Source organism: Papio anubis, chromosome 2 (genome assembly GCF_008728515.1).
Source record: "Papio anubis isolate 15944 chromosome 2, Panubis1.0, whole genome shotgun sequence".
NCBI classification, from domain to species: Eukaryota; Metazoa; Chordata; class Mammalia; order Primates; family Cercopithecidae; genus Papio; species Papio anubis.
In genome coordinates, this window is record NC_044977.1 from 106,365,211 (window position 1) to 106,375,816 (window position 10,606).

The 10,606-nt window shown below is 41.4% G+C and overlaps 1 long non-coding RNA gene across 1 annotated transcript; it reads right to left on the reverse strand.

The window, feature by feature from the left end:
• Window positions 1-380: 380 nt before the first annotated feature.
• LOC103882151 lies at window positions 381-3,656 on the reverse strand. Its single transcript, XR_643867.3, has 3 exons — window positions 2,796-3,656; window positions 2,163-2,290; window positions 381-1,695 (listed from the first exon to the last, which is right to left on the reverse strand). It is a non-coding gene; the product is annotated as an uncharacterized LOC103882151 (long non-coding RNA).
• Window positions 3,657-10,606: the final 6,950 nt, after the last annotated feature.

Here is a 10,606-nt window from a genome sequence, read left to right on the forward strand (position 1 = left end):
GGGGTTTTGCCTAGGCTGGTCTCAAACTCCTGACCTCCAGTAATCTACCCACCTCAGCATCTCAAAGTGCTGAAATTACCAGCATGACCCACCGTGTCCAGCCAGGTTTGTTGTATTTAAAAGTCCTGAGGAGCCAGGCATGGTGGCTCATGCCTATAATCCCAGCACTTTGGAAAAGCACAGGCAGGCAGATCTCTTGAGGTCTGGAGTTTGAGACCAGCCTGACCAACATGGCAAAGCCCTGTCTCTACTAAAAACATGAAAATTAGCAGGGCATGGTGGTGCCCACCTGTAATCTCAGCTACTCAGGAGACTGAGGTGGGAGAATCACTTGAACCCGGGAGGCACAGGTTGCAGTGAGATGAGATCACGCCATTGCACTCCAGCCTGGGTCACAGAGCTGGAGCTCCATCTCAAAATAAATAAATAAATAAATAAATAAATAAATCAGTCCTGAGGGACACACGAGAAATCTTTGTTGTACTAGTCTGACCCCACTAAATGCCAGCAGTAACCACTGTTCATTATGACACAAGAAAAAGCCATGCAAATCTCCAAAATATCTCTGGGAGCAGTATCATCCTGCAGAGAACCATTAATTTTTATGAAGACACAATCACACTTCTATAGTTTACAATCTGAGTTATACCTGATTTACATAAAAATACAGTCACATAAATGTGATCAGAGTTGTTTTAAGGCCTTTATGAGGCTCAGGCCCTTTTACTTCTGGAAGCCCTACCCCAATATATCAAGTATATTAAAATGCACCTTCATCCTACAATAAATATAATAATAGCCAGGCTTGTTATGTGCCAGACACCATTTTAAGTACTTTACAATAACTCTTTGAAGTAGGCACTATTATTATTCCCATTTTACAGATAAGGAAACAGGCACAGAGAGGTTCAATGACTTGGCCAGAACCACAGAGTGGCAGAGCCAAAATAAAAAGCTTAGACATTCTGACACCAACATACTATGGCCTATATAACTCTTGTAGAGTTCATATTTAAGGAGAAAGTATCATTTTTGAGTTTGTTGCACTGGAGATTACTTCGCCTTTGTCAATTTTAATTTTGCATTTTGAGACAGTCATTTAATCTGAGGTGTCAAACATTATCTTAAGGCCCTTGAAAGGCCCCTGGCCCCCAGTACCATTACCTGTAACAGCATTGCCTGAGATTCTCCACACACATTCAATCCAGCACCTTCATGCATCGGGGAGACCCACAGAGGCACTCATTTTATCTCTCTATTTTTTAATGTGTGTGTGTGTGTGCATGCGTGTGTGTGTGTATGTAGACCAAAATGATGACAATGGCCAGCTTTTAGAGCACCATGATTCATGAAAACATTATCTCTAATTTTAGCACCCACTCCGTAAGATGTTGTTATCTTAATTTTTATGTGAGGTAACTGGTGTCAGATGACTGAGAGAATTTTCCAGTGTTTCATGCCTAGGGAATGGGGGAGTTGAAAATCCAGTCCTGGTCTTTATGGCTCCAAAGCTTCTGCCCCCATCCTGCTATTAGTGGCTCAGTGTGGGCCCGTTGGGGCTTCTGTGTCTCTTGCATAACGTTCCCTTCCCAGAGATGGAACCTCAGCAGGTTTCCACTTGTCCTGCCATCCAGCTCCTATCTGGCAGAAGACGGCAGGTACTGGTTTTTCCCCTTCAGTTGCTGTTATTCCATTCTAGAACCAGATTAAGCTCTCAGACTCTGATTATAGCACAGACAACTTCAGGGAGATGCTCTGGATGGGAACTCCAGAGGAAACAGGACGATTTTCTCAGTGCCTGGTCTTACCAGCTGCTATGGTAGCAACGACCCCTGCAAAACTCATGTTGAAACTTAATCCCCAACATGGCAGCATCGAGAGGTGGGACCCTTAAGAGGTGATTAGATCATGAGGACTCTGCCCTCATGGATGGATTAATCTACTCATAGCTTAATGGGTTATCGTCGGAGTGGAACTGGTGGCTTTAAAGAAAAGGAAGTGAGGTCTGAGCTGGCGTGCTCAGCCGCCTCACTATAAAATGCCACATTGGGACTTTATGGAGAGTCACCACCAGCAAGAAGGCCCTCACCAGATGTGGCCCTTCAGTCTTGAACTTAGCCTCCAGAACTGCAAGAAATAAATTTCTTTTCTTTATAAATTACCTCTTTCAGGTGTTTTGTTACAAGCAACAGGAAACAGACGAACACACGAGCTCTGCTTTTCCTGGGTGATTTTCCTTTTTGAATTATGCACTTAAAATGGCTGCATCTTATTGATGTAATTGATACGTCTATAAAAAGTTATGACAAAATAACAGTTAATTTAACAAGACAATAAAATGGATTCTAAGCTGGTGAACCCAGTGGGGCCCGGGCAGAGATTCTTACTCTGCAAACTGCCTAAAGTGGATCGAAAACTAAAACCACTCATTGTTTCTCCTGACCATGCCCTCTTCTTAGAGATTCCTTCTCCCACAACCCTGGGGGCCATGACTGGACAAGGTCACCTCTCAAACTGATTGCCTGGTTCCCAATATGAGGATGCAAAAGGCATGGGGCATGGATGTTACCAACTGGTTCCCTCTCATGAGACTGAGATAAACTCCATGGGCCCTTCACCTGTAGATCTCAGAGAATGAGGCAGATTTTATTGGATCTGAGGCAAAGCAGAGAAAGCTAAGAGAAAGGAAAGGGTAGCGACCCAGGCAGAGAGAAGAGTACTGGAGAGATCTGGCAGAGCCAGGGAGACAGAGGATGCATAGGCACCACAATGAAAGAAAGGAATTTGGTGCCTACCTTCCAGTTCCCTAATCCTCCCGAGGTCCCGTCTCTTCCTATTCTTAGGTTCCATGCAATCTGCCAGTATCCTTATACGATAATTCCTTTCCTGCAGCCAAAGCTCCCTGCATCCCCTGCTGAGCCCACTGCAGCTCTAGGTACCAAAAGGACCAGCCCACCAGTGACAGCCTCCAGTCTCCCAACCTGGTGGGCCTTGGATCTGAAGGGAACTGCCCCAGGGCCTGCCGCCTGGTCACCCATGAGTCACAATCACCTACCCCCAGGGCCCTGACCTGGGTGTGAGCTCTGCTTCTTGGACCCTGCAGTTGGCCCCAAGACTGCCTAGTGTCTTTACAGGACTAGCCCCACTGTGGACCACAGCCCGCTTTGCTCAAGCTAAACCCTGCCCACTGAGTGTCTGGATCTGCTCCCTGAGGTCCTCCTTTCCATGCTCTATCCATGAGGCTCTATCAATTCCAGCCTCAGCAGATGGCTCAAGGCTTGCCCTGCCCCACCAATTGAGTAGTTCAGAAGTTCCTCTATTGCAAACTAAAAATAAAATTCTAGGCCTCCTCCTCCCTCCTACCATTGCCTGAACAGACACCCTCTTGACCAAGGGGACTCCAGAAAAACCTTAAAACCGAGTTCCTGGCCATGATGGAATGTGAGGTTGGATGCGCCTTATTATACCCCCTCCCTTTTGCAGTTTAGACACAACTGACCAGCATTAATGTTAAAATAGAGATCATAAGATTGACAAAACAAGCTCTTTGTGGCGATAAGATGTCACATTATAAACAGGACCTAAGGCAATGCCCAGCAAGGGTGAAGTCACATACTCCTACACTTAAAGAATAAACTGAAGTGGGTGGATCACTTGAGGTCAGGAGTTCGAGACCAGCCTGGTCACCATGGTGAAACTCCTGTCTCTATTAAAAATACAAAAATTAGCTGTGCATGGTGATGGATGCCTGTAATCTCAGCTACTCAGGAGGCTGAGGCAGGAGAATTGCTTGAATCCGGAAGGCGGATGTTGCAGTGAGCCCAGATAGCGCCACTGCACTCCAACCTAGGAGACAGAGTGAGACTCCGTCTCCAAAATAAATAAATAAATAAAATAAAATAAAATCCAAAATCTCATCACCTCTACTAGTACTATTCTGATCAAAGCCACTGTTATTTCTCATGTAGATTATTGTAATAGCCACCCAAACTAAACCTTCTGCTTCCATCCTTGCCCCTCCCCAATCTGTTCTTCACCCATCAGTCAGAGTGATCCCTTCAAAACACAAGTCAAATAAAATCACTTCTCTCTGTTCAAAATCTTCTAGCAGTTCCTCAAATCACTCCGTGTAGGAGACTACAATGAGTGAAGGGACCTAATAGGTCTGCGATCCACTCATCTTGAGTGAAGAAGCACTGAGAATTGCTCTGGTGAGTCAGCACTAGCAGCTGAGGAGCCCTGAGGAACCTGGGAGGCGGAGGTTCCAGTGAGCCAAGATTGCGCCATTGCACTCCAGCCTGGACAACAAGAGCGAAATTCTGTCTCAAAATAAATAAATAAAATATAAGTGTTTAACCATAAAAATTATAATCTAAGAAAACTTTCTGGAATTAAAAAACGACTAAATCTAGATGTTGAATGCATTTATATACATGAGAATATTGACCAGAATGACCACCTCTGAGGTGTATCTGAGTAAAACTATTATAAACAGGAAGAAAAAATTCTCTTAGCAAAAATTCCAAATCACATATAAAGTAAAGAAAATCAAGTGGTCATCCTATGTGATAATCTCTAGTGCAAAACTCAAAGAATAGTAAAAGAATGCATAATTTTATTCACCTAAAAGAAGCCAAGAAAGGAAGAAAAGAAGGGACATAAAACAGGTATGTCAAATAACATGCAAATAGAGGGTAATTATAAACCCAACCTTATCTGGAATAATGGTAAATGCAAATGGACTAAATATCGCAAGTAAAAGGCTAATGTTGTCAAACTGGGTTTAAAAAATACTGCTTATGGCTGATGGCTGGGCACGGTGGCTTATGCCTATAATCTCAGCACTTTGAGAGGCCGAGGGAGGCGGATCACCTGAAGTCAGGAGTTCAAAAACAGCCTGGCCAACATGGTGAAACCCCGTCTCTACTAAAAAATACAAAAAAAAGTAGCCGGGCATGGTGGCAGGCGCCTGTAGTCCCAGCTACTTGGGAGGCTGAGGCAAGAGAATCACTTGAACCCAGGAGGCGAAGGTTGCAGTGAGCCAAGATCACACCTCAGCACTCTAGTCTGGGTGACAGAGCAAGATTCCATCTCAAAAAAAAAAATAAAAAATACTGCTTATTAGCCAGTGTGACTGCCTTTCAATTAAAAAAGATTTTTTTTGGCCGGACACAGTTGCTCACACACGTAATCCCAGCACTTTGGGAGGCAGAGGCGGGCAGATCATGAAGTCAGGAGTTTGAGACTGGCTTGGCCAACACAGTGAAAGCCCATCTCTACTAAAAATACAAAAAAAAAAATTAGCTGGGCATGGTGGCAAGTGCCTGTAATCCTAGCTACTTGGGAGGCTGAGCAGGAGAATCGCTTGAATGCAGGAAGTGGAGGCTGCAGTGAGCCGAGATTGCATCACTGCACTCTAGGCCGGGCAACAGTGCAAGACTCTGTCTCAAAACAAAAAAAACACCAAAAAAAATTTAAGTATTGCTTACAAAAGACACACACTAAATAGAAGGACACAGATGGTTGAAAGCAAAAGGATGGAAATGCTATATTCCACATAAAAGCTTACCCAAAGGTAGTGATACTAATGTTAAGCACTGTAGACATTAAGCCATGAAGCTGTAGTAGAAATAAGTAAGTTCATTTCACAATGATAAAGTGGCCAATTGAATAGGCAGACATAACAGTCGAAAATCTATATGTAGCCAATAACATTGCTCTAAAATATATAAAGAAAACTAGGCAGAACTATAGGAGAAAAAGACAAATTCACAGTCATAGAGGAAAATTTTAATACTTCTCTCTTAACATCTTGATAGAAAAGGTATACACCCAAAAAAACTGATAAGGATATAAAAGTACGAACAACACACTTAAAAACTTGACCCAGTTGTCTTTGCCTTCCGGAAGCCCCTCTCTCTCACTAGAGAGAGAGCTGTTCTTTCTCTTTCTTCTGCCTATTAAACCTCCACTCCTAAACTCCTTGTGTGTGTCCATGTCCTAAATTTTCTTAACAAAAGATGACAAACCTCAGCTATTCACCCTAGGCAATGAAACTGCTTCACTGTCATAATTCTGCAAAGGTGGTTACGATCTCAATTTAATACTTTTTAGTTTAGAAATGATGGTAAAACTTTATAATATGCATACAATTAGCATTTTTCTTTGTGCTGTATTATAAAATGTCACGGAGATACATTAAAAGATTTTCTGAGAATAATCCGTACACCATTTAAAAAGTAACAATAAAAGTTATGTGAACTTCACAAATTGGCTCTTTAGTGTTACTTGTAGGAGAGAAAGGAAAGCTTCCCCTTACTCTCTGAAGGTTTGCCAGTTGCTGTGTAACTGACAATACACAGATTAAAAAAAGAAAAAGACATAAAAATTATTTAATACTCATGAGAGGGGAATTGTAGAATTATTACCCAATAACCCAATAAGGTCTTCATGCTTATATACTTTTCTTCATAGAGGAAAAGAAGGGAAACAAACAAACTTGACCCAGTTGATATATATACAGCATTACACTCAACAGTGACAAAATACATATTGTAGTTTTTCAAGTGAACATGTAAAATTTATTGACACTGACCATGTGCTAGGCCATAACAGATTCTCCAACATATTTCAAAAGATTTAAATCATTCAGAGCATATTTTCTTTCTTTCTTTTTTTTTTTTTTTTTTTTACGGGGTTTCTCCTTTTTCCCCCCGGCTGTGGTGTTGTGGGGATCTTTGCTCACTGCAAGCTCCGCCTTCCGGTTCACGCCATTCTCCCGCCTCAGCCTCCCAAGTAGCTGGGACTACAGGCGTCCACCACCACGCCCGGCTAGTTTTTTGTAATTTTTAGTAGAGACGGGGTTTCACCGAGTTAGCCGGATGATCTCCATCTCCTGACCTTGTGATCCGCCCGTCTCGGCCTCCCAAAGTGCTGGGATTACAGGCTTGAGCCACCGCGCCTGGCCCATATTTTCTAACTATAGTGGATTAAGCTTTAAAAATCCATAACAAAAAGATAATTAGAATATTTCCAATTGCCTGGAAATTAAGCAATATACTTTTAAATAATCTATGGGTCAAAGAAGAAATACATCAAAAATTGTAAAATATTTCAAACTGAATGATAATGAAGATATACCAAAACTTACATAATTCAGCTAAAGCAGTATTTCGAGGGGAATGTAGAGCCTGGAATGCATATATTAGGAAAGAAGAAAGGCTAAAAACCAGTCATCTAAGTTTCTAACTCAAAAACTACTAACAGAATAGCTGTACAAGAGAGAAAATAGAAAATACATACAAGAGCAGAAATCCATGGAATAAGAATAAGAGGAAGAAGAATAAGAATAAGAGGGGGAGAAGGAGGAGGAGGAAGAAAAAGAAGAAGAAGAGGAGGAGGAAGAGGAAGAAGAAGAACAAATAAAGCCAAATAGTCAATGAAAAGATTAGTAAGCTCTTGGTAACACTGATCAAGAAAAAAAGAAAAAAATACATATACACCTAAGAGCAACGTCAGGAATAAAAAACAGGAAATCACTACAGATCCTACAAACATTTATAGATAATAAGAGGATATTATAAACAACTTTATACCAGTATAGTTTGCACTTTGGATAAATTAGGCAACTTTCTAATAAAATTTACCAAAGCTAACAGAAGAAATAAGAAATTCAAAAAGTGTGCTTTTTCAAAAGTTGTACAGTAGTTGGCATTTAAAATTTCTTAACAGTTCTAGACATGATAGACTAGTACTGGACTAGCCTTCTTGCCATTAGAAACAATTAAAACTAGATGACATATAGAAATAAAGTTTTTTTTCAGATATTGGGCAACAGGTAGTGCAGAACCATGATCCCTGTGAAAAGCGAAATCCATGTGAGATCCATGTTCTAGATGACAGTACAGAAAGGCAGAGCCCAAGTAGAGCACGGTGGGCTCATTGGGCTGAGAAGGCGGACATCTGATTTTAAGCCTTCTGAGGCAGCTGAAAGTTGTGGGGCAGGATACTGAAAAGAGAGTTGCACAGAGAAGGAGCTCCGGAAATCAACATAGGAGTCCCCTTAAGTCTTGAGCTAAATACTCAACTGAGAACGCAGACTCATTTCTGCATTCGTGTGCAAGGCACGGTAGAGAACAAATATTAGGGAGCCGGGAGCTGCACAGAGGTCTCACACGACTGGGAGTTCAACTAGCCAGAGTAGCTGAGCAGTACAGAATTTGGTCAAACCTTCAGAAAGTCCATGTCTCAGGAATAGAGCTACTCTCTCCTAAGATTATTCCTAATAAAAGAAAGGAATAATCTAAATTGGCTCTAACATAGTTTAAAACAAGCCTAAAAACAAACAAAACAAAACAAAAACCAAGCTGATCTACCAGTAAATTGCCTGCTAAAATAAACCCCAACACCTTTTAAAGGAAAACCACATAATTCCAACAACACAGCATCTACAATGTAACATTTACAATTTAAAAAAAATCACTGAAGAGGTGAAGTAACAGTAAAATGTAACCCACAATCAGGGGAAAAAAAAAAAAAAAACCAAGGGTTGAGGAAAACCAAGAAATGTTAGAGATGTTGGAATTAACAGACACAGATCTTAAAACATCCATTATAAATATATTTAAATATGTTTAAGGACTTAAAGGGAAAAGCTGAATATAGTAAACAAATGGGGAAACTGATTAGATAAATGGAAACTACAGAAAAGGACAAAATGGATATTCTAGAATTGGAAAATACAGTATCAGAAGTGAAAAATTTACTGAACGAGTTTAAGGGCAGACCAAACACTGCAGGAAACAATGTCCATAAATTTGAAGGGAAAGCAACAGAACTATCCAAAGTGAATCTCAGAGAGAAACAAAAAGATTGAGAAGAAGTGAAAGAGCCTTGGTGACCTGTGGGACAACATTAAGCAGTCTAACGTGTATGTAACTGAAGTCCCAGTACAGGAAGTGAGACACCGTGGCAGGAAGAAAAAAAAAGTACATTTGAAGAAATACAATGAAAAAATATCACCTCACAGATCCAAGAAGCTCAAATACTAAAACCCGAAGATAAGTAAAACAATTGTAAAAGCGGTCAGAGAAAAATGAAACATTGAATGAAAAAAATGTTTAGGACAGGGTACTGTGGCTCACATCTATAATTCCAGCATTTCGGGAGGCTGAGGCAGGTGGATCACTTGAGTCCAGGAGCTTGAGACCAGCCTAGGCAACATGGTGAAACCCTGTCTCTACAAAAGATACAAAAATTAGCTGGGCCTGGTGGCACATGCCTATAGTCCCAGCTACTCAGGAGGCTAATTGGGGTGGGAGGATTCCTTGAGCTCTGGAGGTAGAGGTTTCAGTGAGCCAAAATCGTGCCCCTGCACTACAGTCTGGACTGGAGTGAGACTATCTCAAAAAAAAAAAAAAAAAAGTTTAATGAAACCACGACAAAACACTGACCTCCTCATAAATAATGCCAAGAAACAATGGAGCACCATCTTCAAAGTACCAAAGGCTGAGTGGGGACTGCCAACCTATAACCTATTTAATATCCAGTGAAAGTATCCTCCAAAAATAAAGGCAACCACTTCAAGGAACCAGGGATTCTTGGAGAAGTGGCTATTCTAGGACTAGGATATGGAAAGTACAAGATGAGCCTAGAACATCTCGTAGAGTCAGAAAGTGCTGATGAATGCAGAGGGAGTGGTTAAATTTGAAAATCATCATTTTACAACCAGTAGGATAAGGCCTAGGTCAGGAAAATGGGAGATAAATCAACAGGACAAAGTTTGACGATGAGCAGAATATTTACGTAGTCTTAACATTTCTCCCCCGCAAATGGCTTATTAGTTGCAAGGGAAAAATAAGTGGATAAAGCAGGCAGCACTTTGACTGGGTAATCAAGATCAACATCACCCGTGAAGGGCGGGTGGACATGTAGGTCCCTGAGTGTGCTGCCCTGAAAAGGATGTGGCTTTATGCATGTGATGTTGCTGCTCACAGTGCACAGGCGGAATCTAATCACGAGGAAGCACCTGCTTCCTGATGTCACGCCATCTTAAAATTAGGGAGTGTTCTTTAGAAAAATGCCGAACCTGCTTTACAAAATTAGACAAATCCAGAGTGTAGAAATTTCCACAAGAGTGCTAGCCTGAGTTCTTCAGAAAAGAAATGACATAAAAAACCACCAAAATATTGGTAAGGGTCAGGGGAAGGAGGCTGTTCTAGGTTAAAAGAGAGTAAGGAAACATAATCAGTAACTATAATATGTGATTCTTGATTGGTTCCAGAATCCAAAACAAATGCTATTAAAGTAACAGTGGGCACAAATGAGGAACTTAAATATGAATTGTATGTTAGAAAATATTTTTCAGCTGGGCGCAGAGGCTCACGCCTGTAATCCCAGCACTTTGGGAGGCTGAGGTGGGCAGATCATCTGAGGTTGGGAATTCGAGACCAGCCTGACTAACATGGAGAAACCCCGTCTCTACTAAAAATACAAAATTAGCCGGGCATGGTGGCGCATGCCTATAATCCCAGCTACTCAGGAGGCTGAGGCAAGAGTATTGCTTGAATCTGGGAGGTGTAGGTTGCAGTGAGCTGAAATCGTGCCA